This window comes from Sorex araneus, chromosome 1 (genome assembly GCF_027595985.1).
Source record: "Sorex araneus isolate mSorAra2 chromosome 1, mSorAra2.pri, whole genome shotgun sequence".
In the NCBI taxonomy this organism is placed as follows: Eukaryota; Metazoa; Chordata; class Mammalia; order Eulipotyphla; family Soricidae; genus Sorex; species Sorex araneus.
Window position 1 is genome coordinate 314,256,269 of NC_073302.1, and position 26,591 is coordinate 314,282,859.

General features: G+C 43.1%; 2 protein-coding genes across 4 annotated transcripts in view; one reads left to right on the forward strand and one right to left on the reverse strand.

Moving 5' to 3' along the window:
- CLCN3 (chloride voltage-gated channel 3) overlaps positions 1 to 5,570 on the reverse strand; it is an 87,051-nt gene extending 81,481 nt beyond the window's left edge. For 2 of the 3 annotated variants that reach the window (XM_055123702.1, XM_004610375.2), the window contains exon 1: positions 4,991 to 5,570. The gene's annotated coding sequence lies outside the window, so the exon portion shown is untranslated. The remainder of the gene's footprint in view (positions 1 to 4,990) is intronic. The other variant, XM_004610377.3, reaches the window with a different exon arrangement.
- A 16,870-nt stretch (positions 5,571 to 22,440) lies between these two features.
- NEK1 (NIMA related kinase 1) overlaps positions 22,441 to 26,591 on the forward strand; it is a 139,717-nt gene continuing 135,566 nt past the window's right edge. The window contains exon 1 of the mRNA XM_055122047.1: positions 22,441 to 23,032. The gene's annotated coding sequence lies outside the window, so the exon portion shown is untranslated. The remainder of the gene's footprint in view (positions 23,033 to 26,591) is intronic.

Genomic DNA, 26,591 nt, shown 5'->3' on the forward strand with positions numbered 1-26,591 from the left:
CAAAAGTTCAAATTTTATATAGCTAATAGAAGTCCAGACAAGAGTGTTCTTCTCAACACCAGAATTACAACTCCAGGCGTTGGTCTTATCTAGGTCATCATCATTCTAGGGGGTGGAGTGACAAGCATAAAGAATACCCTTAAAGCCTGTGGCTCAAGGACCCGCAGTTTAACGTATGTATACTAATTTCCACAGCTCCCAACAAAGCTTTACTTCTTTTATAAAGGAGGCTGGTAAGGCAAAAGTTAAGGCCCGTGGCTAGCTCTCAAAAGTGTGTCAGTTATCTAACTGGCTAGCCAGGAAGCAATTAGAAAAGCAAGCACAATCTAGGCAGAAAAAAAAAAATTAAAATCCCAAATGTCAGCAACTCTAAAGATGGACAAAAGTCTCTAAAGCAAATGATAGAACATAAAACTTTTAGTCATCTAGATAGTTGTATGTAAGAAATATTTTCATATAAATAAATATTTAAGAACTATATGTAATAAATCCAAGTAAAAAGATTAAAACGTGACAATTAATTTTAGCATAGTAATTTACTTGCTAACACCCATAGAACTGCATCTAATCTAACAAATTATTTAGAAATATATACCAAATTTTATTGGTTACTGTCATAGTTTAATGGTCTTACAGCTTTCAGTAAGCTTCAGAAAAAATTACATTATACATTAGCCTCAAGAATATTACAGGGCTGAAGCAATAGCACAGCGTTTGCCTTGCACGCAGGCAACCCAGGTTCGATTCCCAGCATCCCATATGGTCCCCTGAGCACCACCAGGGGTAATTCCTGAGTGCAGAACCAGGAGTAACCTCTGTGCATTGCCAGGTATGACCCAAAAAGAAAAAAAAAGATATTACAATATTTTCCTATAAATTACATTTTCCTTTCATAAAAGCCAGTACGTAACAGATGTCACAGAAAACAGAAGAACTGCTACAAAATCTCAAGAAAAAAAATACATTCTACAGTAACTGATGATAAAAGCTTTTTGAGAAAGAAACATACTTCAGTTCGACCCTTAAAAATTATGATTTTTGTGGATCAGAGATGGGATAAGAAATTACTTGAAGAAAAAGTATTGGAATAAATCAACAGAGCACAGACAGCAACAAAAATATCTGGACATGAGAGCTGGGGGGAGCAAGGGAGAGGGAGGGAGGGAGGGAGGAAAGGAGGGAAAGTTTCTGCCATAGAGGCAGTCTGGAGGCCTGGGCAGGAGGAAAACATGGCACACTGATAGCCCTAGTAATAAGATGGGTGCTGGAAGATTTAGGGCTGAAACCCAATCATGAACAACTTTGCAACTGTGAATCTCACTGTACCTTAATTAAAAAAAAAAATGTACACACAGAAAATAAGTCCAGTAAAAGGTGCTGTGACAAAAAAGTTTAGGCAATAAAGCACAATCCTATCTAAAACTGAACTGGCTAACCACTATGAAAAGAGTGATCGCTACCTTTTTACTGCATGAACAATCCTGTAACAATATACCTATAGGGCTTCATTTCATGGTTTGGTTTGTGCTATTGATTTGCAAACCGTAAAAAAATAAATTAATAAATAAATAAAAATAAAACTGAACTGGCTAATGGAATAAGAAAAGATTCTTGAGAAAACCTGAAGTAAACATTAACACCATAAATCAAAAATCAGTAACTTTTTCAAATTTATACTACCAGAAAATGACATTCACATGCCATATAACAACAAATCATCATGAAAGTTAGGATGGAGCATCACCTTTATGTTTTGTTTAATTTTATTTTAAGGCCACACCCGCCAGTACTCAGGGTCTATACTGGCTCTGTGCTTAAGGATCAGGAAACCACATGTAGGGGATCAAACCAGGCTAGCCACATGCAAGGCAAGTGCCTCAACCCCTAAATTGTCTCTTCGACCAGCAAGACATCACCTTTAAGAAAAATTTTATCTGATACAAAGTGTCAACACAGGAAAGATCATAACAATGAAACTGATTTCCCTCCAAAATAATGTGTTATTTTATCACTAGTTCATTATGTCTACTTAAAGTCCAAATTTGTTGTTATATAGATAAAGAGACAGACATAGGAAGGTCCAGAGAGATATCCCAAGTATTGCAAAACAAAGCCCCTAAAGGATTTGAGTGTCTGGGGTAATGCTTCAAAGGATTAGGGTACATGATTTGCATATAGGAGTCGTGGATTAGCTCCTTGGCATCACATGGCCGCTGATTATTGCTCAGGTGACCCCTGAGCAAAAATCAGGAGTAGGCCCCCTTACACTATTGGATATGACCAAAAATACTGTAGCACTGTCATCCTGTTGTTCACTGATTTGCTCGAGCAGGCACCAGTAACGTCTCCATTGTGAGACTTGTTACTGTTTTTGGCATATCAAATACACCACGGGTAGCTTGCCAGGCTCTGCCATTCAGGCAGGATACTCTCAGTAGCTTGCCAGGTTCTCCGAGAGGGATGGAGGAATCGAACCTGGGTCGGCCGCATGCACGGCAAACACCCTACTCGCTGTGCTATTGCTCCAGTCCAACCCAAAATACACATGTAATAAATATATCACATACATATCAGATAAAGTGGTGCTCCAGTTTTTCTAGACTCATAAAAAATTTTTAAATCACCAAAACTTAAATATTAGATAATTTTTGAAAGAAAACACACGTATATCTAAGATTGGTATAAAACAAGAAGAAATGATAAAGAATAATCCAACCAAAAAAAGGTGCTATGAAAGACTGACCCTTGGAAACTAATTTTCATGATTTTAAAAGGTAGAAACTGTACAACTACTTCCCACAAAAGCAATAATGCACTTCTTTAACATGGTTCCAGTCAATGACACAGCTCAGAGGCACATCAAGGACTCTCTCCATATTTCAGCAATTCACATGGGCAGTTTCCTGCCAGGGTTCATCTTCCTTCTTACATATAACTGAAAAGCATTTATTTTAAAAAATCAAAATGAATCACAACTAAAATTTTATATACACATATAGAAGATGCATACAAAAGTGTTAGGGTAGTAAGATTAAAGTGTTTCTAATAACCATGATTTTCTAGGTTCTAAAATTTAGCTTACTTTTCAATTAAAAAATCTGTGCCTTTGATGCTCTATTTCGTGCACGCACCCTTTAAAAATAAGTGAGCCTATGGTGCACTCTCTCTGTCTCTCTCAACCTATCTGCATCCAGCATTTTGAGACGTCTTAACTAAGATTTTTGCACAACCACTGAGAGCAAGAGCTCTGAAATCGTATTGAGTAATACAGCACAACTGCTAAGAGCAAGCACTCTAAAATCATCCACTCACGCTTTGCTATAAATTCTGACATTTACTGAGGCCATTAACAAGCAGATTAAATCCTCAATGCCTCAGTTTCTACAATTGTATAATGGGAATAAAAGTGCCTATTTTTATGTGGTTGGTGTGTCAATTCCAATAATGCACACAAGCCACTTGTAAAAGATCCTGAACCATTCAATAGTTAGTCACATTTATGCTGTAAACTTCATTTCAGATCCCTGCTGACAAGTTTGACAACAAATCAGCTGAAAGTTCCACCCAAGAATTAATGTGGTCAAACCTCACAGGATACTGTTTTGTTATCTGAGCCACCACCATGATCAAATCTAGTTTCCGGAGCAGTCTGAAAATGATTATCAACATCTTAGGATGGGGAATGGACAGTCTGTCACCAACATGACCTGGACAACAGCCAATTTACTCACATAAAACCAGAACCTCAGTTAATTTCTTCCCCCTAAACGTTACATATTTCAAACCAGGTTAAATATTTACCATCCTCAGGAGCAATGTATGCTGTAAACACATTGCTAAAACACAACCAATTCAAGATGCAGGAAGTATATACTCATATTGACCTCTTAGCATAATCTGACCCAGCTTTCAGACAAAGAATCAAAGTCTCTAAAGAGAGTGGGAGGCAGGGTGTGGGACAAAGACGCAATCTATCAGAAATTCTGCCAACAGTGGCTGTTTCAGTTAACCAAAGATCATCAAAGCACACTTGGTCTGAGAAAATATCTGCAGGCCACACACATGATCTTCATGCCAAACTACATAAGGAGACAACAAGTAACAGCACCTTTTAATACGAAATCAAAATAAGAGCTTGTATTACCCCTTTAATTCCCACAGGTATTCCTGGATTAGACAGGCATTATTTTCTGGGCACTCACCAAGGCACAACGTCATAAAAGTTGGCTACTAAGCTCAATTACTTCTATACCAACCTCAAGAAAAGAAATCATCTTCTAACTCTGGAAAGATTCAACAATTACCTAAGCCACAATAACGCTGCAGTACTAAGTGCTTGCTGGAAGAAGTTTAGTTTAGGGAACTTCTGAATCACACACCAAATAGATAAATATCTCTCTACATACACAACATGGTATGTTCACTGTCGATTCAATTCTCATAAACAGATTTCCCGCCTCTCCCTCCCCCCCCAAAAAAAAAGAAACTCCGTGCAACAAGCCGAACTGTAATCACCTTCTATGCTGTGGGGTTCTTTTTCCCAAGCACATCATATGCAAAATTAATTTGAGATTTTCAAGCCGTCCTGATCCTAGTTCTGAATCAAAACACAATGTGCAGAGACACACATAAACCACGTCCTGCTATAAGCATAAATCCAAAAACCGAAGACAGAAATAAAAGAAAACAGCACAACAAAAACGGGCCAAGTCCGGGCCAACTGAGTGAAAGGAAAACCCCATTCTGTGTCCAACATTTTTTTTTTTTTCCAAGAACCCGTTCCCTTCTAGTCTAAGGCCCTTGGGTGGTTCCTGAAGGAAAATCGGGGAGACCGTCCACGACGCCCGGGGGGACGCACCTCCTCGGGGTGGCTTTCACATCACGACGCTCTATTTATTATACAATCCACCAAGACGCGCGTCCGGGCATCGCCGTGGCCCCCGCATCCGTGAACATGACAGCTAACGAATCGCCACACAAAGCCACTCACCTTGCAGCTCAGAGGCATAGCAAAATCGGAGGCTGTTGGCGCTGCCTTTGGATTCTGCATCTGTTTCAACCCTGACAACCTAAGCTCCCCGGGAGCTCCACCTGAGGCAAAGCTTGACACCCCGGGAACGTCTCCTTTGAGACGTTTGTGTTTTCCTACGGGCGAGTTACGTTAATTTTTGCCAGGTGGAGGGCGCTTTTTTTGGGGGGGGGGCAAGGGTTGGGGTGGGCAGATGGGGGGAGCCTCCTTCCAACTCGAGTGCAGCCTTCAGTGGAATCCGCTTTGGAGGGCCCTCCCGTGAACCCCGGCTTCCAATCAAAACGGAATTTCTCTCCAGCCTCACTGGTCTGTTCAAACGCGCCAACTGGCCCCGCCGGGGAAGGGAGCCGAAACCTCGGCCCTCAGCCCACCACAGCCTCCGCCCTCATCACGCAAGCCGAGCGCCGGGCCGCGGGGGAAACGGGGACTGTGAGGAAGGGGCTGGTCTGGCGGGGTGCCGGAGCGCAGCGGCCCCGACCCACCGGAGGGGGGGTGGAAGAGAAGCGGCGGGAGCCGGGAGCCAGACGGGGACGTCCCCAGCGTCGACGCGTGACGCCACCGCGTTGGACGCGAACGACCGTGCGGCGTGCGGCCGCCCTGGCCCCGCCCCCTCCGGCCGCAAGGGCGGAGCCGCGTCGGCGTTGATTGGCCCGGGAGGGCGCGGTGGGCGGGCCGCGGCGGCCGGAAGGAGGAGCGTTGCCAGCTGGCGGGCTCCCGGGCGTGGCGCCGCCTGTCACCCTCTCCCGGCCTTGTCCCTCACGTCACTCACGCGTTGCTGTTTGCCCCTCTGGTGACCTCGCGGGAGGAAGGACGTGGGGGGCGGTCGCCTTGGGGGGCAGCCCTGTCGCCCCGCTGCCGGCGCGCCCCTTCGACCGCGTCATCGCGGAGCTCTGAGTCGGCGGCGGCGCCGGCGACCTGACAGCGGCGTCCGGGAGCGGCGCGCGGCGCGCCAGCAGAGCCTCGACCGCGGAAAGGAACAGCCCGGGGCAAACGGGCGAATCGCGGCTTCCGTGAACTTTGGTCCGAACAGACGTGGACCTGCGGATTTTGGGCGGGGTGGGGGACACCCACGTTCCCCCGGGCGAATTCCTTTGCAGATCGCGGGTCTCCCTCGCTTTAAGCGCCTAACATACGTAGTAAAGAAAATTTACTTATGTGGCGTTTTCAAAAATTAACACCAGTGGAGAGAATGTATAAGCGGAGGGTGCCACACGGTTCGAACGGAGTTTCTTTCGGACAACAGTTGCTGAGTTCCCAAGAGAAATAGTCACCTCCTTCGTTATTCGTCCCCGCCTATTTGGTATGCCCAGGCAAAGGTAATTGCTCAAGAAAAACTGCACTCTCTTTGGAAAGGATCGTGAGCAAAGAAAACTCTGCCAAGGAATTGGCATTTGCGTTTCGACAAAAAACGGCATACAGTTCCAGGTAGAAATTTAAGGCCAGAGGGGAAGAAATATAGAGCGAATGCAAAACCAAAACATTTTCAAGTCCCAAATTAACTTGCTCCTAATAAGCCACAGACCACATTGGTTAAAATCATGGACGTGACATAATCAGTCACATAGATTCAAAACAATTCTGTTTTATTTGCTTCTGCTTTGTCTTACCCACTATTGAGGCAAACCCAAATATTTTGGTGTATTCCTTCCTTTAAGCTTCTGGCAGTAGGATACAAACGTTACATATTATCCCCACTTTGACACTGCACTTCCTAAGATCAACTTCTTCAGTGCCGTCACAGTGCCATTATTACATGTCAGAAAAAAAAAATAGCGATTTGTCCCTAACAGCTAATAACCAATTCTTTACATTTCATCAATGTATTTTTTTTCTTTTTCAAAAGCAAGGTCTAATCAAGTTTAATTTGATTTTTTTTTTTTTTGGCTTGTTAGTTCACACCCAGCTATGCTTGGGGCTTACTCCTGCTCTGCACTCAAGAAATAACTCTGGGGGCTGGAGTGATAGCACAGCGGGTAGGGCGTGTGCCTTGCACAAGGCCGACCCGGGTTCGATTCCCAGCATCCCATATGGTCCCCTGAGCACCGCCAGGGGTGATTCCTGAGTGCAGAGCCAGGAGCGACCCCTGTGTATCGCCAGGTGTGACCCCAAAAGCAAAAAAAAAAGAAAAGAAATAACTCTGGTGGTGCTCAGGGGACCATATGGGATGCCAAGGATCAAACCCAGGTTCAAGGTAAACCGCCCTAACCACTGTGCTATCACTCTGGCCCATAATCTCAATCTTTTAACAGCTGCCTTGATTTTCATGATGTTAATGTTTTAAAGAAATTAGGCATGTTGTCTTAAAGAATGACACACTTGGGGGCTGGAGTGATAGCACAGTGGGTAGGGCGTTTGCCTTGCACTCGGCCGACCCGGGTTCGAATCCCAGCATCCCATATGGTCCCCTGAGCACCGCCAGGGGTGATTCTTGAGTGCATGAGCCAGGAGTGACCCCTGTGCATCGCCGGGTGTGACCCAAAAAGCAAAAAAAAAAAAAAGAATGACACACTTTAAAAATTCATTTTTTAGGGGCTGAAGAGATAGTACAGTAGGTCAGGTATTTTTGCCTTGCACTCAGCTGTCCTGGGTTCAGTCCATGGCATGCCATATGTTCTCCTGAGGACTGCCAAAAATAATTCCTGAGTACTGTGTCAGGAGTAACCCCTGAGCATTACCAGGTGAGGCCTCCAAGAAAAATTTGTAATAGAAGTTCATTTTTAGGGGATAGAGAGATAATACGCAGATAGAGCATTTACTGTGCACATGCTGACCTGGGTTTGATCCCTGGCATCCCGTATGGTCCCTCAAAATACTTCATAAAATAAAAATTTGTTTTTATGGGCCAGAATGATAGTACAGTGTGGAAATGTTGATTTCCTTGCAGACAGTAGACCCAGGTTCTATTTCAGCACCACATATATTCTCCTGATCCACGCCAAAAGTGATCCCTGAGCACTAGCCAGGAAGGTTTAAAAAAATTATTTTTGACCCTGAGGTTAATCCATAAATCTTATTGGTAGACCATATCCCTCAAAAAAGATCCTACACCAAACCCCACCTTTAACCTGGAAAAGGTGACTTTATTTGAATATAGATAGTGCTCAAGGTTTGGTCATTGGATGCACCCTGGTTTAATAAACAATGACTGGTGTTCTTAATAAGAGACACAGAGACGGAGGAAGACACAGACATACAGGAAGATGACCACTTAAAGATGGAGGCAGACATTGGAATCATGTTCTCAAAAGTCAAGGAACAACTCGTGCTCTGGAGCTGCAAGAAGCAAAGAATACTTCCCAGGAGCCTTTGAAGAGAGCATAACCTTACTGATACCCTGTTTTTCAGGCTTCTGGAGCTGTTCTGTTTTAAAGGGATTGCTTCCAGAAGAACTTGGTTTTGCTCTGCTACAGTGCTCAGGGCCATCCACCAGAACTGCACCCGGCAGTACTCAAGGGTCTTTGGATCAAACTCAGAACGTTCAGAAGTGATCCCTGAGCACAGAGCCAGGAATAAGCCTTGAGTTTTTCTGGGTATGGACCAAAAAGCAAACCAAGCCACACCAACTCAGGACCATGCACTTGATAAGCATATGCTCTTATTTACTTACTGGGGCAGACCCCAAAGCTATTGTTTGAAGCCTCCTTGGTCTGTGCAGTTACCTGGTTGTAGCAGTCTTAGGAAAGAAACACATTGTTTGAAGCAGTCTTGAAACAATAGTGAAAGTAAAGAAATGAAAGTTGATAACCTGGAGTCCAAATTTTATACCTTAACACAAGATAAGTCTATCTAGGTTACTTTTCCAAGAGTTCTTTAGGCATATAAAAAGTGTATAACATGGAACAGATGAAAGAAACTTTATTTTACTAGTCCTGTTAACAGATTCCCACCCTCAGTCCCAACCACAGGGCGGAGCCAAGGACACAAATACCTTTTTGGACTTGGCCAAATATTTTGATAAGGGTTTAAGGTAGAATATCCTAGAGGTGTATCAGGTTACTAGAATTCCAGAATCACAAAGAAGCTCAGTAAAGGTTAAAAAAAAAAAAATGTTGGTTTTACTTGTGAGAGAAAACAGGGAGAAAAGGGAGGCCCAGTGCCCCAGGAAACGAGTAAAAAATACTGGAAACAAGTTTTCTGTTAAGTGTTTTACATAGTCTATGCAACAGAATCTTTTCTCTTTTTCCCCTTCTCTCACATTTTTATAGACTGTTATATACTAATTCTTTTGAAAGACCATTCTAGGACCCCTCTAATAACGCAAAAGCAATAACTACCTAATTTGTATACATTTTCCTATCATCGAGGAGCATAGCAATTTATAAGCACCAATATTAAAATTCTAGTTTTAACTCATTGTTTTTGAGAGCTGCATATAACCAAAAGGGTTTCAGTTAGGATCTCATAACGTTACTTTGCTTATGCCTTTAGACTCCAATCTCTGCTTTCTCATTGTTGTTGAACTGGGACTACTCTCAGGCCTGACAGGAAGACATCATCAAGTCCCGAGCACGTGGCCCAGTCACAGGATGAAAACTTACCTCTTCTAAGTCAGCAGGAGAATTTCTTTTGCTTTCTCTTAAAAAGGAAGTCATAGGACTTCCTTTAATAGGCCTGCTATTTAAGGTAGGACCACCCATCATAATCTCACTTTTTATCCATGCATAGTCAACTCACTAGCAAGGTTAACTTGAAAATGAACTCAGCCATACTCGTTGTACAGCTCACAGTCAGAAAGACTATTGTCAGGAGTAATTCCTGAGTGCAGAACCAGGAATAACAACTGAGCACCACTGGGTGTGACCCCAAAACAACAACAACAACAAAAAGGTGATTGTACTGAACGTGGGAATCAGTCAACCCAGAATCAGCTGATCTCAGTTCACCCTCTAGCCCCTAATAATTCACATGTTAAATGTATTCACCCTTTCCCTAGTAAATACCCCTTCTGCAGTGAATACCAAGCACAGAATCAGTTTAATCTTTTGAAAAAGAAACTTTTCAGGGTACTTTTTAGGTCACATCAGCAGTGCTCAGGGGTTACCTCTAACACTGCACTCAGGAATTATTCCTGGTGGGGTTCAAAGGACCACATGGAATGCTGAGGATTTATCGAACCTGGGTCAACTGTGTGCAGAGCAAACATGTTACCTGCTGTGTATCACTCCAGCCCCAACACACAGCATCAGTTTGAAACCCAAAACCTTATCATGTGTTGGGTATTAACCCTAAGTGCTTTAGTCTTCAACAGTGAATTACCCCTTTTCCTCCTCCCAGAGAAGCTTGTCATGCCCTTGCTAGCATCCCTAACTTAAAGTTTATTGTTAACCTTTCCTTTGTATTTTACCTCTCTTTGTCTCAGTTCCCCAAGTCAGTCTTGTTACTTATAAGCCAAAACTTCCTGGTAATTCTTAACTTTGTATTTGTACTGCTTTGTATATGAAGTGTTGTGTATTTATACCAATTTTATTTATTTTTCTTTCTTTTTTTTGGGTCACACCCAGTGATGTTCAGGGGTTACTCCTGGCTCTGTACTCAGAAATTATTTCTGGCAGTGCTTGGTGGATCATATGGGATGCCAGGGATAGAAATCTGGTAGGTCATATGCAAGGCAAACACCCTACCTGCTGTACTATCGCTCCGGCCCCTGTACCTGCTTTTCTATTTCCCCTATATTTTACTTCTTATATTTTACTATAGAGCAGTATTCTTTGGTTAAACGCAGAAAGACCACTAGTGCTATGCTCCTAATATTTGGGAGTTAATTGACTCTGAAATATATCTACTCCTGGGCATAATTACTTGGTCATAATTACTTGACTCAGGCTTCAGTTGCTATAATTCCTGGCGCCCCAAAACGGAGATTCCCACCCCCCCCCGTGGGACTGGGATGGACCCGGGGCAAGTGGCAAAGCTCCCCGGCATCGAAATGGGACATTCTAGAAAGCATAAATGCATGATCTTGATGCAAGTTGTTATGACTTCGGAGACATGACCCCCATAGGGAAGGACAACCTGAACTGGCCTGAGGACTTAGTCTGGGATTTATGGTAAAAAGCCTTGCTCACTCTCAAAGCCCAGAGAACTAAGATCAAAAACCTTGCTTGGTTTTCAGTAGAGGTATTAAGTGACCATCATGGAAAATGGGCACTGATGGAGGGATGGGCACTCGACCACTGTATGACTGAAATGTAAGCACAAAAGCTTATAAGTAACTGTACCTCATAGTGATTCACTAATAAAATTTTTTTTAAAAAAGCCTTGGGGTTGGAGCAATAGCACAGCAGATAGGGCGTTTGCCTTGCACATGGCCAACCCAGGTTCGATTCCCAGCATCCCATATGGTCCCCTGAGCACCACCAGGGATAATTCCTGAGTGCAGAGCCAGGAGTGATCCCTGTGCATCATCGGGTGTGAGCCAAAAAGCAAAAAAAATAAATAAATAAACCTTGCTCAGGGCTGGAGCAATAGCATAGCGGGTAGGGCATTTGCCTTGCATGCAGCCAACCCGAGTTCAATTCCCAGCATCCCATATGGTCCCCCAAGCACCGCCAAGAGTAATTCCTGAGTGCATGAGCCAAGAGTAACCCCTGTGCATCATTGGGTATGACCCAAAAAGGAAAGAAAAGCCTTGCTTGCTCTCAACCCAGGGAACTAAGTGTTGGGATCTTTGTCTCTTACTGTATTTATCCAAACAACTCCAAGTATTGATAACTTATACAACTAGAGGGAAAGAGGAAAGCAATGTAGATGTCCCTGGGAGACAGAGTGTTCCCTTGAGTTAATCTCCCCAAGAGAATGTTCTCTGCCAAATGTTTATCTATGTAAATGATCAATCACACCTATGTCCTTACCTTAACCCCGCTTCAGATGTTCTATAAGTATGCTAACAGCTCTGCATTAAACGCACCATTTAATCAGACTGCGGTCCCCTGTCTCCCTGTTGCTCTGTCTCTGTTGGGGAGGCCTGGGGAAGTGGAGAGTCGGCTTTAGGCCACGGAACACAACTGCATCACAGCAGTAGCAGCAGCAGCAGCAGCAGCAGCAGCAGCAGCAGCAGCAGCAGCAGCAGCAGTTCCCTCATTTTACTTGGTGAACTCACAATCTTGGGTCACAGAGATTATACAAGGGATACTGAAGACATTTGCCTTGCAAGTGCACGACCCCGATTCGATCCACCTCACAGGGTCTCTTGAGAACTGTCAGGAGTGACCCCTGAGCAAAGCGCTAGAAATAGACCCTGAGAAGCCAGATAAGAACTTCAGAACAAAGAAAAGAAAATCTCACCTACAGTAAATCTCTTACTTTGGTTCACCAGCCCCAAATTTAGTGAAGATGAGATTCTCTTTTTTTTTTTTTTTTTTTGCTTTTTGGGTCACACCTGGCGATGCACGATGCACAGGGGTTACTCCTGGCTCTGCACTCAGGAACTACCCCTGGCCATGCTCAGGGGACCATATGGGATGCTGGGATTTGAACCCGGGTCAGCCGCGTGCAAGGCAAACGCCCTACCCGCTGTGTTATCTCTCCAGCCCCCAAAGATGAGATTCTTAAGTGTAGTTCATTAATTCCTTTTCAGCTGTGGACATTTCCCCCCCCCCCAAAAAAAAAACACAACTGAAAAGTTACATTATCTGCTCCCAACATACCCAACATTGAATAGTGGAACAGGCATAAGTTTGTCGAAATTTTGTTCAAAAAGTAGAAGAAAGGAAGATAGAAAAGAATCACTGATCTAAAAAATGACTCTTTGGGGGAACAGGAGGGCACACCTGCTCTGGCAGTACTCAAAGCTTACTCCAGGGAGTGGGGCGGCGCCAGCCCAGCCTCCAAGTGGTCCCGGCCGCCGGAAGTCACACCCTTGACCCACCCTCGGTGCCATCTTGCCACATTCAACAGAGAAGCAGCCAGGTGTTCTGGTGAGCAACACAGCCAGAGAATGCTCCGGACCCGAAATGGGGCCAGCAACACCGGGGATCCAGACAGAGGAGGTCCAGCCACCACACCTTCTCCAGATGGAGCCCTGGCAACACTGAGCAGCAACTAACACGCTCCGGGATGCGGGACTGGGACACATCCAAACATTAGCAGCAGCGCGACCTTTTCTAAAAACTGAAAACATACAATCTTTTAATGGAAAACTAATTTTCAAATGCTTCCTTGGTAGAGGGCTGTCTTTCTTGGGGGGAAACTCCAACAACAATAGTGAGTTTTGTGTTGAAATATGGAACCTAATCAAGGTAAAGAGAAAATGAAGTGAAATTCATCAGTTATCCAGTTGGGGGTGGGGGGCGGGGGCGGGGGGTATACTGGGGATTTTGGTGGTGGAATATGGGCACTGGTGAAGGGATGGTGTTTGAATATTGTATAACTGAGGCATAAACCTGACAACTTTGTAACTTTCCACATGGTGATAAAATAAAATTTTTTTAAAAAATTCCATCATCTTTAGTTAAATAACACTATTAGTTACATCATGAATAACCACAAATGATTTTGAAGAAGTTTATTCTGATGCATAAAATGTTCTTGATCATTTTGCTTAAATAAAAATAAAGTCACCCAGCAGAAAACAAAACAAAAAAAGCTTACTCCAGGGAACGTAACACAGGGTAAATAAGGAGATTGCTGTGTATGCAACCGACCCCAGTTTAACCCCTGGCACCACATAGGGTCCTCTGAGCACTTCCAGGAATGATTCCTTCATACAGAGTGATCCCTGAGCACCACCGGGTGTTCCTTTCTCCCGAAAAAGCATAGTCATCCATCACAGGTGATCAAAGAAAGCCTCTTTCTTGATCACAGTATTTTGATGTTAGTGGTTAAGATAGGAAAAAAACAAGTGTTCCTTCTATTTCCACATCAAGAGAGTTTTACTCCTTAATAGGCTTGAGCCTGGCTTTTCCAGCTCAGGTCCTTGTTTCTATTAGGTGGCGACTTCACAGATTGAAACCACCATCCACATTTACTTCCTGATTCAACAGTGGCACCAATCCAGAGAGAAACAGGTTTCTTTCTGCATAGTTTTATTTTGAAAACCCCTTTGTCCTTCCCTGTGGTTAGGCATTGTATAGAAGTATAGGAGTTATGCAATGTATTGTTTTAAACTTTGAATTGGCCAGGCCACTTAGCAGGGTAAAAACCATCAATGTTCTTACATATTAATTCTGCTGTAATGAGGCCTAGTGGCTCCACATATGCAGTATTGAAAGGGCATCTCAAGTGACCTTTTCAGAAGCAAACTACATCTTACTCTAGCCAGTGTTCCAAAATGTACTAATCTGACTTATTTTGAAAACCCAAAAATTACAAAATCTTCTAAGGATTTATTTTGCAATATACCCAAATCAGGGATTCTTTCCCTTACTGTCAGGAAAATTATACTGGTATTCTTTATGAGTATAAATGAATTTGTACTCACAAAGAATACCAGTTTCTATTCTGTTTCTGTCTTTATGTCCCTCTTTTCTCTCTCTATGTCTATCTCTATCTCTCTGGCTCTCTGGCTCTGTCTCTCTCTTTCTCTCTCTCCCTCTCCGCACTCTCCGCTATTCTCTCTGTCTCTCTCCACATCAGCCTTTCTGTCAAAGGTGTGATAATACAGCAGAGTAGATAGATGATCTACTAGATAGATGATCCAGAGATGTTAAATTACCTAAAACAATGACAAACTAGCTCTATTAGAGAGGTGTAGTAGCAACAATGTCAGAGTCATTCTACAGAATGTAGAAAATTTGCCTTGCACGCAGCCAACATAGATTGCCTCCCCAGCACCCCATATGGTCCCTCAGGCCTGCCAGGAGTGGTTGCAGAGCCTGGAGTAAGCTTTGAGTACTGACAGAGCAGGTGTGCCCTCCTGTTCCCCAAAAGAATGCCTGACCCAGAATCAGAGTTTGCCACATAAGCTGTACAGCAAATAAACACAAGATTTTTATTTAGGGACAGGACAAGCAGAACCAATTCTAGTGCCACCTGTAAAAGTGAGTGTCCTATGGGTATTTAGTGTGCCATAAGTATATTGTGCCTTGTGAATATAAAATATATTTTACATATTTAATGCCTTGTGAATATCAGTCACCTCTTGGTCTTCCCAGCCTGAGCTATTTTGGTTTGCACACATAACCCTTACTGACTTTTATCTGTCCAACATGACTTAAGAATAATAACTTACTCAGTAAGCTACAAGTCTCGTCCATCCTATGATTTCTTCTAGAGCAGAACTGAATATTCTCATCAGTACTCTCCTAGGCGTCAGAGCTGGTATCATGATAATGGGTGTCCCCACAGAGCTAAGTTCATTATCAAAATCACATTCATGGAACAGTTAGCTAGGAGACATGGCTGCCATGGTGCTTACCTCAGTCCTTGCCTCCCTGAGAGAGAATTTTGTCAGGAGCTCCAAAGCAGGACAGGGACAGATTTTGTTTATTAAGACAAGAAAAGGAAAGAATAATAGGAGGCTCAGCCAGCTAGGGCAAAGCAGGCAGCCCCTCTAATTGCAATATATATGGGGTTTTGTTTTGTTTTATTTAATCTCACCAACTTTCTTTGTTCTCAATTTTAGGTGTTCCCGTAATTTTCTTGCTTGCTGTTGTGCCTCCTTTGGGTGGCAAAATCCTGGCGCCAAGGGGTTTGCCAGGTTTTTAGCACAGCAGGTTTGCCTTGCATGCTGCCGACCCGGGTTCAATTCCCAGCATCCCATATGGTCCCCCAGCACCATCAGGAGTGATTCCTGACTGCAGAGCAGGAGCACCCCTGTGCAATGCCAGGTGTGACCCAAAAAGCAAAAAAAAAAAAAAAATCCTGGTGCCAAGTGTTTTTATCTCCTTAGCACCTCATGAACAACTAACCTGTAAGGATTCTGGTTTTAACATTCTTGGACTTTGAGATCCCACCCTCCAGGGTGCCTTGCTTCTACAGCAGTTTCCTTATCTGTGCAAGTATCCAGGCAGCCCTGTGTGATGAATTCCCCCTGATTGTATGAGATCCCTCCTGCCACTCCCTACTTTTGCTTTTCCTTTACTTGAGACTCTGTTGGACAGTCTTCCTAGATTTTGCTTTTAAAAAAATGTTAGAAAACATGCAACTCCTTTTTCTCTTTTGGATGGTGGTGGTGTGTTTGGACCACACCTGGTGATACTCAAGGCTTCCTCCTGACTCTGCGATCAAGGATAACTCCTGGTGGGGCTTAAGGGATCATATGCGGTGCCAGGGATGGACCTAGGTCACCCACATGCAAGGCAAGCACCATACCAACTGTACTATCACTCCTGCCCACAAGCAAAACTTTTTCTAACCTAATAGAAATATTTTTTCACAAGAGATTTGCAGCTAAACGTTTTCTTCTCTCACAACACATGTGAGACTAATTTGGGGAAGAGTTACATAGATTTGAAGACCAGTAGACAATCGTCACAGTGTATTAATCAGTTGTTTCCAATTTCTACTATCCATTTTTGAATAAAATCCTAAATTTTTATGTGCTTCTAGACACCACATATGGTCCCCAGAGCTCTGCCAGGAATGACTCATGAGTGTCACCTTCAAACAACAACAACAACAACAAAATGGGATTATTTTGGTTAACTTTGGGAAGTAAGAAAAATTTGTTTAGTAAATAATAAATCTAAATGACAAATAAAAAGAGATATAGATTAGGCACATACCAAATTTCTGCATTTGCCAAAGTTACCATAAAAAAATATCAAATCTGAAGCTGCCAAGAAAATATTTGTCCCACAACATGCCGAGGATTAATTTTCATCCTTTACAAATAGCATTTATAAATTGATAGGACAATCTAAAAAAAGGGAGCAAAGAATAACAAAAGGCATACACAGAGAAAGAAAAAGATTTTTGCAAGATAAGAAAGAGTCTAGGACCATACCACTCTAATATTCTAACATGCCCAATCTTGTCTGATTTCTGAAGCTATTTAGGGTGGATAGTACAAAAAGTAAGGCACTTGACTTGCACGTGACTGAGTTGGTTTGATCCCCAGCATCACATGTGGCCTGAGCCCTGCCAGGAATGATCCCTGAACACAGTCAGGAGGAAACCCTGAGAATTGCAGCCAGGTGTGACCCAAAAATACACAGAGAGAGAGAGAGAGAGAGAGAGAGAGAGAGAGACTTGTGGGGCTTTACACTTATTAAAGTTCTGAGAAATAATAGAGGATGTGGCAAAATAGACCATTTTAAAATATTCCCACCATTGATTGCTTCCCTCCATGTAAATATTGAAATCTTGTTTGGTCTTTTTATTGTATTGTTTTTATTTTATTAAAATTTCCCATTTATTTTTTTAAATTGAGTCACAGTCATATACATTTACAAACATTTACAAAGCTGTTCATGTTAAGTATTGTTCGTGTTAAGTTGTTATGTTTTTAAGTATTATTTTTGAAAGAACCACTACAGCTCCATTTTGAAAAGTCAGACTCCATTTTGTGCCTTAGGGTCATGAGTTTATAACCTACTAAGAAAAACATGCCAGATCTCCATGGCCTGGACATAAACACCCAGACCTCTGGCCACAGATAACAAAGATGATTCAAATAAATATAACAAAATATGTTAACCGCTGTTTCGCTTCTGTACCTATTCTCTGCTGGCTAGCTCAAGGCCGTGAGAATGCACCTGGCAGGGGGCACCCAGACATGCAGGCATGCACCCAAGCATGTAGGCAGGAGGGCATGGGGCTTAAAACCTCTCTCGGAGGGCAACTGGGGTTCCAAGTCTCTTAGGCTTGCAAACCGTCATTGCCGAGTCCCTTGTCTGAGTGTGTCTTGGTGTGTGAATAAAACCTTGAAAAATCTGGACTCTCTCTGCATGTCTCAGTCGATGAGCTCAGGCTTGTGGCTACTTAACATTTTCACTAAGAATGCAAAAGAAGTGACAGGATATGACTTCCCAGTCCATTACGGATGATACAATGTTCGTCCCCAACAGTGCAGTAGGACATAACATCTAGGTCTGTGTAAGTAGACTTGGTGATTTTTGCACGATGAAATGGTCTTAGAATTCACTCATCAGGACATTTTCTATAGGAAGTGGCATGTGATTTTACTATGGCCTTTGGAAGGACTGGCGCTTTTGGTTTCTTATTTGAAGCCAGTCATTATGGAAGGGGCATGACTCTCCTGAGACAGTGGAGCTGCTTGTGAGTAATCCAAGTCAGTCATGTGGAGAGAAGGAGCTGTGGAGGTACAACAAGGCACCAGCATGTGACCATCTGATCACTCAGTCTAGCTCGTGGCCAAGAACATAAAGCGGAGAATGATCCCAGCTGAAACTGTGTGGAGCAAAGAAAGCACCCAACAGAACCTTGACAGATGTCCTGACTATAAAGTTGTAAGAAATAATGAATCACTGTTACTTTAGGCATTGAGATTATAGTTTTAGGTTTTGTTACATAGAAATATACAGCCACAATACAGACACATCAACACATAAAAAACAATGCATATTTTCCACCAACAAACCCATTTTTAGGAATATATCCTTCAAAAATAACATTGCAGGAGCTGGAGCAATAGCATAGTAGGTAGAGTGTTTGCCTTTCACGCAGCTGACTCTGGTTCAATCCCCGGCATTCCATATGGTCCCCTGAGCACCACCAGGAGTAATTCCTGAAGTGCAGAACCTGGAATAATATCTGAACATCACAGGGTGTGGCCAAAAAACAAAAACAAAACAAAAAGCCACTGGAAAATCAATGATATATCTTGGGGTTTTGGTATTTTAATATCATGGAATATAGATGTAATTAACAAGAATAAGTTGATTTATAGAAAAATATTTATGATATGCTATAGTATTTAAAAATGCAAGTAGCAAAATGTGCATACTAATTTTATTTGAAAAGAATAAGATATACAAGCATGCTAATTCGTTTATATATCAAAACATCATTTTGGGGTTTTGAGCCATACCTGGAGGTGCTCAGGGACTACTCCAGGACTGTTCCTTGGGGTCATCCTAGTGACGCTCTAGGGATGGAACCCAGGCCTCCTGTATGCAAAGCACATGCTCCAGCCCTTGGAGCTATCGTCCCTGCTCTCTCATTCTTTTTTGATTAATTTAGAGAAAAATGTAGATTGACAGCCATTAACATGGGTTTTTCAAGAGGAGTTAGCAGGAGATGTATTCTGTTAATGGAGACTGGGGTTCTTATCTTAGTATATTTATGTTTACTACAAAACATACAAATATATATACATATATATATATTTGTTTGGGCGTTTTCCAAAGAAACAAAGACTGGGTTTGTTGTTTGACAGAAAAAGCCAATAAAATATTTATTTAAAAATAATCAGGGCTGGGGCTGGATTGATAGTGCAACAGATAGGACATGTGCCTTGCACATGGCCGATCCAGGTTTGATTCCTGGCATCCCCTATGGTCCTCTGAGCACTGCCAGGAGAAATTTCTGAGTGCAGAGCCAGGAGTAACTGGCTGAGCATTGCCAGGTGTGATTCCAAAAAACCAAATCATCATCATCATCATCATCATCATCATGAATATCATCATCATCATTATCATCATCAGGGCTGGGACACATAATTCAGCTGGCAAGGCACTATGCAGTTCATGCAGCTGACTGGGATTAAGTCCCTGGCACCCCATAATGGTCCCTGAGCATGGCCATTAGTGAGCCTTGAGTACAGAGCAGAAGTAAACCCTGAGCACAGACAGGTGTGGTTTCCTTCCCCCTCCTATTTTTCCCTAAAAGTTATCACAGAAATCCAAGTTTATTCTTACTGTAAAAAGAAAAACATTAAAATGTACAGGTGCTGTAAATTGCTTCACTAACCCGTTTACCTGTTCTAAAAGGGCATCTTTTTTTAATTTAAATTTTTAATTTTTTATTTATTAAAGAAATTTTGTTAGTGAATCACTGTGCTGTACAGTTAAAAACTTATGAACTTTTGTGTTTGCATTTCACTCTTACAGTGATTGTTTACCAATCCCTTCACCAGTGCCCATTCTCCTCCACCAATGATCTAAAAGGGTATCTTTTTGACTGGGAGAAAGTACAGTGCATGCTAAACAAATGTCAGGCTGGGGTTCAATCCTCAGCATCACATGGCATCCTGAGCATTACAGAGTGCAGGTCTGGAGGTCTCCCTGAGCATCACGGGATGCAGTCCTGCAGGTCCCTAAGACCATAGGTTAGGACCTCTCATAATCCCTGGCTTCAGTACAGGGCTCTTGCATTAAACAGCAAGCCAGTGACAAACTGCCCCAAAGCCCAGGAACACAGGTCTTCAGGCTGAGAACTCTGAAGTCTTCTCGGAGTAGGGGCAGATAGCCTCCTCCCCTAAACCCCTGTACTTCCAGTAGCCCAACAGCCTCACTCACATTCCACAACTGACAATCACGTAAGCTCATTGCCCAGTTACATATTCTGGAATTTCTGAAAACACTCAGCTGCAATTGCAGTCACATGACAACACCAAATTCTATAATACCGACATCCCAATATTAGATGGGAAAGTATCAGAGAGGCCAACTAAGCTCAATAAACAAAAGCACTTACACAGAAAGCTCAACTAGCAACAAAAGCTTAGTAAACGCTCAGTCAGACTTAATGACCCTATGGTGAGATATAACATCATCATCATTATCATCGCGTTGATCGTCGAATTTCTCTAGCAGTCTCAGTAATGTCTCCATTCATCCTCGCCCTGAGATTTTAGAAGCCTCGCCTTACTCGTCCTTTCCGATGGTGCCGCATTGGAGGCTCTTTCAGGGATACAATTTTCATAAATTTTCTTTTACTTAAGTATTTTTAATAAGTCCATTAGCCATTTAGCTGTAATGAGCAACATAAAATAAATTATTGTGTGACTGCTAAGGGGGCAGGCTTGGGGGGTGGTAGAAAAAAGGGAGACAATAGTCACCTTGCGTTGGGATTGGCATTGGAATGTTGAATGTCTGTAACAAATGTATTTTGAGCAACTTTGTAAAATCAGAGTACTTAAATAAAGGGGGCTGAGGAGGAATGGAATAAAACAAAAATGAAAACAAAACAGCCCTGTCAGGTTGTCTGAAAACCCCAGTGGGACCTGGTCATCCTTTTCAGTACTATTAGAATGCTTTCCTGTTAGAATACAACTTGTTTCATTAATTCTTTATTGTTAGACATTTACATTGCTTCTAATTTTTCTGGCAATGAACAACAATGTGTATGTGTTCATCATGGCCCACTTGTATTAGAAGGGATTTATTCAAGGAGATGGATATTGCACGCATGCCTTCTCTGGATTGTAGCAGTTTTTATTTTCACCAGCAGTTTATGTCAGGAATGTAAAGTACTCTACTCAAACTTCATGCATGCATAAAAAAAGAATTTTCAGAGATTAGCAGTTGGCATCCTTTTCCTGTAGCTACGCTGTGCAGAGGGACCGTGGGTAGAAATGGAGTTATTGTGCCTTCAGATGCCAAAATTCCTGCGGCTTTCCTGTGGGTGGAATGGGTTACAGGAGGTCAGCTTAGCCTAGGAAAACTAAGGAAACTTAAGTTCTCCACAAGGAGGTTGATTAGTTGCTGAATCTTTGCGATGGGCTCCTTTCCGAGGTTGGATGACTTGCAGTGCCATCTTCTGGCGAAGAAGGCAAACGATTCTATTCACTTGATTGGAATAAAGCACCTTTTGGTTCACACCTGGCGGTACTCAGGGCTTACCTCTGGCTCAGTGTTTAGGGATCACTTCAGCTGGTGATGGGGTGCCGGAGATCGAACCCGGGGTGGCTGAGTTCAAGGCAAACGCTTTACTATAGCTCCGCCCCCTGGAATAAAGCACTTCTTACAAATATGACTAAACTCCAAACTGGCGGAAAACAGAGGGGTCTTGGCCGGCGGTGGTGTGGTCTAATTTATTTATGCTTTCCTGTTGCAGGATTTTCCTCCTCCTCCTCCTTCTTCTTCTTCTTCTTTTTTTTTTTTTTGATGTGCCCAGGATACAACCGTGCCTTCACACATTCTAGGCACATGTTCTACCACTATACCACATCTCCGGTCCTATGCCCATTTTTTTTTTTTTTAATCATCCAAAATACATTAAGGAAAAAAGTTCGCTTTTTAAGACAATTACTCAGAGAACGTGACAACCCTATGTAAAAGCTCGTAAGGAAACTGCAAAGTGCTTTTCCCTGTGTATTAGGTTCGGAGGCACATTTTGGAATATGCCTTATTCCCAAGCAGCTGGTTAGTGAGCGTCGGCCTCCTTGTCAGCTTCACCTTCACTCTGAGGCTCCCGCAACCTGGGGGAGGGGGGTAACCTCCTCTAGCCCTGCCCTGTCCCCGCCCTCACCCCGCCCACTCCCTCCCGGCCGTCCCCAGGGCGCGCCGACTTCCGCGCGCTGACGTCATACGCCGGCGCCAGAGTCGCGCCCGCTGCTCCTCCCGCCCCCTTTCTCAGCGCGCGCTCCGGGGTTCCTGGGGCGCTGAGATGCAGAGTGTGTAGCCGCGAGTCCCAAGTTCTCCGCCTAGCCCGCAGTCTAGAGCTGGCGTTGGCAGGCAGGAAGACTGCCTCGGCAGGTGGCCTCCCAGTCCCGCAGGCCGCTGTCCTCCGCCCCGCCGAGGCCACTGGCAGCCTCCCGGGTCCAGTTGGAGAGGCGGTAACCCAGTCACTCCCCCTGCCGCCTGCCGTTTCCTAGAGGCTCTGAAACCAGTTTGTTTGTTTCGCCCCGGTGGTGTGGACTTGTCTCGCGGGGCGTTGCCCGGGTCCGGACGGAGTCAAGCCTGAGGGTTTAGCCAAAGGCTGGTGTCAGGGTGTCTCAGTGCCCCGCTTTCACACTGCACCGTGAGCTGCTGCTGCTGCTGCTGCTGCTGCTGCTGCTACGTCGGCAGAGCTGGTTTTTCCTTTCAGGATGTCATTTCTGAAATGCGGGAAGGTGCTTCTGTCTCGTTAAGTCCCCTAGGAAGACTTCTAAACTGCTAACCCTAGTCTGATGCTTATCGATCGCCACCGTTATTTCTACTAACGTCCTGTGCCATGGAGGTGAGTTGCACCGGAGGGAAGCAATGACATGCAAAATAGTAGAGATCAGTTTGGAAACGAGGAGAGGTTGCTTACTTAGACTTGCTTAGCTGGAGGTTGCACGCGTAACTCACCGAATCCGGGGAGGATCAGGTCTTCACCTAATGAATGTTAATTCTCTAAAGAACAGCAACTCTTACTGAAAAAAGCAATCCCTGAAAAGTCGCTGAAAACAAAAATAGCAATAGTGGAATTAAAACAGTAACTTGGGCATGGATAAGCCGTTGTTGCCATTGTTTACCTGTTCGCTCTATTCTTAAATTCTGGAATACACTTTGATTAGAAACCGACAACCACTTAATCTGGTACTTTGCCATCTTTCAGTTTCCATCGTTTAATCAGTTTTCATAGCAGGCATTAAAAGTTCTTTTTAGAGTTTTTTTTTTAAGTCTCAATCTTTATTTTCCAATGTTAGAAGAAACATTTTTATTGCCATGGTTACATTAGAACTCTTTGTGAAGGATTAAAGTAGCCAATATATGTGGATTACAGCTTTTTCTTATGATGCAGCAGTATTGTGGAGGTGATGGAGGAAAGCCAAATCCGGGAGTAGTCCTTTGTTTTTAGTTTAGATTTGTCTGATGTTAGAGGAGCTACAGCTCTTTTCTATTTAAAATTTCTTACTACTCTCCTTAACGGAAGGTAAGGATCCTGTTTTGTGATATAACAGGTTTGGGTGTTCAGAGAGATATAAGGAATGTAAGACACTTGCCTTGCATGGTGCTGACTTGATTTTGATCCTCTTGAATATTACCCTCAGAGCACAAACCCAGGAGTAGCCCCTCAGCAACCAGGTGTTGATACAACTGGGTATGTATTAACACCCCTGCCCTCTAATTAAAGAAATGGCCAACCAGGTTTTTGCACAGTAAGTCACCATTAGGAGTTTGGTAGGGGTTATGAAAGTTAGCCGCAGGAGTTCTTAATTTAGGTCATTTAAAAATTTTATTGGCTCTGTGTTTCAAAGTGAATTATCCAATCTTCAAAGTCACGAAGCTTCTTATTTGCGTTTTGGTACTTTCCACCATAGAGACTGTTAATGGTTATCTGAATAGAATTGCAAACAAGAAAAGTATTTTGAAAATAAGTTAGTGGGAACCCCGTCCTTGTTTTCTCCTTTGCATAATGAGAAATAAGACTGGACTCTATACTGAGAAGTAAACTGAGGCACTGGGGAGGTAACTCAAGAGGCAGAGCGCATGCGCAGTGTGTGGGAGGCTCTGATGTTGCTGGGTGTGGCCGTGTGGCCCTGTTCACCCCTTATCACAGCTTCTTGTGGCCTTTTAAGGGGGGGCATAGACTATAAATTGATCCTTCCCCACAATTAAAAATTCGGTTATTCTGCGATATCTATGATTCCCTATTATTGCTGCAGACAGTACTGTAAAGACCTCCGAACTGGAATCTGTTGATTTTATTTTACCAGAACCTCTCATCTATCAAATCACCGAAACAGCTGATCAGAGCTCAGTGGCTGTCAGCATGCATTCTAGATTTGTGGGGCTACAGGTTTTTACCTTTGATATTTACTCTTGATATTTTTCATATTTGGTATAAACGTTTTATGCTTGGCATTGTGTATTTGTGACTTAAAGAAGTTCTTAACAAAACTTGAGGAAAGATGCCTAATTTGAGTCAAGTCTAAGATCTGCGGAGGTGGGGTTGGATGATTAATGGATCTGGCTCACGCCCTCTTGCTCAGGGGCCATTCCTAGGTGCTCAGCAGTGACCCGGGGTAGTGCTTGAGATGGGGGAACACACCATTTGAGGTGCTGGGAATTAATTTAATTTAATTTTTTTTTTTTTGGCGGTGGTGGTTGGAGTGGGGAGGGGGGCACACCCAGTGTTCTCAGAGCTTGCTCCTGACTCTGAGTTCAGGGATCACTTCTGGTCTGGCCCAAAGGATCATATGTGGTTCTGGGGATTGAACGCTGATCTGGCCCTATGCAAGGCAAGTCCCTTACACAATATACTGTCGCTCTGATCGCCTTTACAATTTTTTGGGAACATAGTTGACTTGAAAAGTGATACTATGCAGGAAAATCTTGAATGTCAGAGTGGAAATGGACTAGGGGAGATGATTGAGAGGGCTGAGGCACATGGTGTGCAGACGGGAACTCTGGGTGGGATCCCTGGCACTCTGGGCCCCGTAGCACCCACTGACTGTGGCTCTGCCTCAGAAGAAAAAAGATTTGAAATGAGAAACTCTTGTTTCCATGTGAGGAATTGTCCTAATTCAAGGATCATGCCTAACTGGGTGAGGCCAGTATGCTGTGCTGGGGGTTGAACCCAGGTCTGCTGCATACTGGCAGGCGCCTTATCTGCTGTACTATCTTATCTGCGGCAGTGTCTTCCCAGGGCTTGCTTTTGGCTCTGCACTCAGGAATCTTAGGTAGTCTTTTCTATTTCTTTCTACCAGCCATTTATTATTGGCATCAAGCATATTTCGTTTTGAATAATTCACATAGTTTTAAATTCAGAAGGCATAAAAGATAGAAAAACTTTTAACAGCTCAGTTCCTTTTTTTTGTTATCAGTGTTAGCAGTGGACAGTGTATCTTTTTTTTAGAGACATAATCTATTTAATGAGCCATTATGTGCATATACCTGTAACATTTTTATATATGTTTACATATACACAAATATAAAATATGCACATATGTTTTCTTTTTAATACACAGATGTGGTCACTGTAAAGCTTTTTTTGTCTTCTGTGTGGATTAAAGTTTTATCACTACAAACAGTACTGCAGGGGGTTACTTTGTGCATTTATCATTATCTACATGTGGAAATATTTATAGGGTGAATTCCTAGAAATGGAGTTACTGTGTCAAACTGAAAATATTTGTAATTTTTCTAGATACTGCTGAATTATTTTCCTTAGTATTTATATAAATTTACATTCCCATTTTGTTTCTAATTTCCTGTAATAGAGTACAATACAAACTTTCTGACTATTCCCACATAATGGGTGAAAGTGTTTCCTCCTGTAATTTGGTATGTATGTATGTGTGTGGGGGGGGATGGTTGGTGCCTCACCTGGTGGTGCTCAGGGCTTACTTCTGGCTCTACACTCAGCTGTCACTCCTGGTGGGGCTTAGGGGCTCATATATGGTACTGGGGGGTCTGAAGCTGGGTAGTCCATGTACGAAGCTGGCGCCTGGCCAGCTATAGTATCACTGCGGCCCTCATCTTTTGTAATGTTTTATGTAAATCTTATCTCATACTTTTCAATTACACTTCTGATTATAGGTTGTTAGATCATGCCATTTCTATTTCTTTTCGTGTTAACTTAGTTGCCTTCCCTGCCTTTTGTTATTGTTGGCCTGTGTGATTGTCTTGCTCCAGTTTTGGTCCCAGAGCTCACTGTGTATTGCACACACACTTGGATGTGGTACACGAATACTCTTATTTATTGTGTGCTGGAGTGCACATTGCATGGCTAGCAATCTTGGGTGCCATGCCACCTTGGTGATTATCCACAGATGTGATGTGGCACAGTTGTGTGACAACTGCCAAGC